This window comes from Wasmannia auropunctata, unplaced genomic scaffold, assembly GCF_000956235.1.
Source record: "Wasmannia auropunctata unplaced genomic scaffold, wasmannia.A_1.0 LD335974.1, whole genome shotgun sequence".
NCBI classification, from domain to species: domain Eukaryota; kingdom Metazoa; phylum Arthropoda; class Insecta; order Hymenoptera; family Formicidae; genus Wasmannia; species Wasmannia auropunctata.
In genome coordinates, this window is record NW_012026916.1 from 282,473 (window position 1) to 283,068 (window position 596).

At 22.0% G+C, this 596-nt stretch overlaps 1 protein-coding gene across 1 annotated transcript in view; it reads right to left on the minus strand.

The window, feature by feature from the left end:
• The window catches only part of LOC105454825 (hydroxyacid oxidase 1-like), a 10,886-nt gene extending 10,475 nt beyond the window's left edge, over positions 1 to 411 (minus strand). The window contains 1 exon segment of the mRNA XM_011697724.1: positions 111 to 411. The gene's annotated coding sequence lies outside the window, so the exon portion shown is untranslated.
• Positions 412 to 596: the final 185 nt, after the last annotated feature.

Sequence of the window (596 nt, forward strand, 5' to 3'; positions counted from 1 at the left end):
ATGCATCAGACAGTTATTAAAATTTATTTAAACAAATTTATTCAAAATTAATATTATTTAAAATATTTTAACTTCAACATGAATAATTTGTACTTTATAATAAACTTAACTATAATATTAGTCTTAAAATGCACTTATTCTTAAATTTAGTTGAATAGAGTTTTTAAAATCACGTATAAACTTTTCAAACACTTATTTAAATTATTTTTTCTAACTGTAGTTCTTGTAGTTCACTTTGTAGTTCTTCAAGAATTTATCAGAAAAATACGAAGTTGGTACCTTTTATCATGCTTTATTTTAAAAGTTCTCCGTACTTCTGTAATTTTTATCAATTACAGTTAAAAGCGTTTGCATGTTTCGTTTCTTAAAATGTCGTTATAATTGCTTTCTTGATAAGACGTACAGTAAAGATGTCTCGTACTTTATAAAGTTTTTTTTTAACGGCTCAATATTTGAATATTTATTTAAAATATTTAAGTTGTTCAATATTAAATTTTCTTAATTCTTCAGTTGCATTACGCAATTATAAATAATCCAACATAATACAGGACTAATTGCATATATATGTTAATATTAATGTCTATCCTTAACAAAAT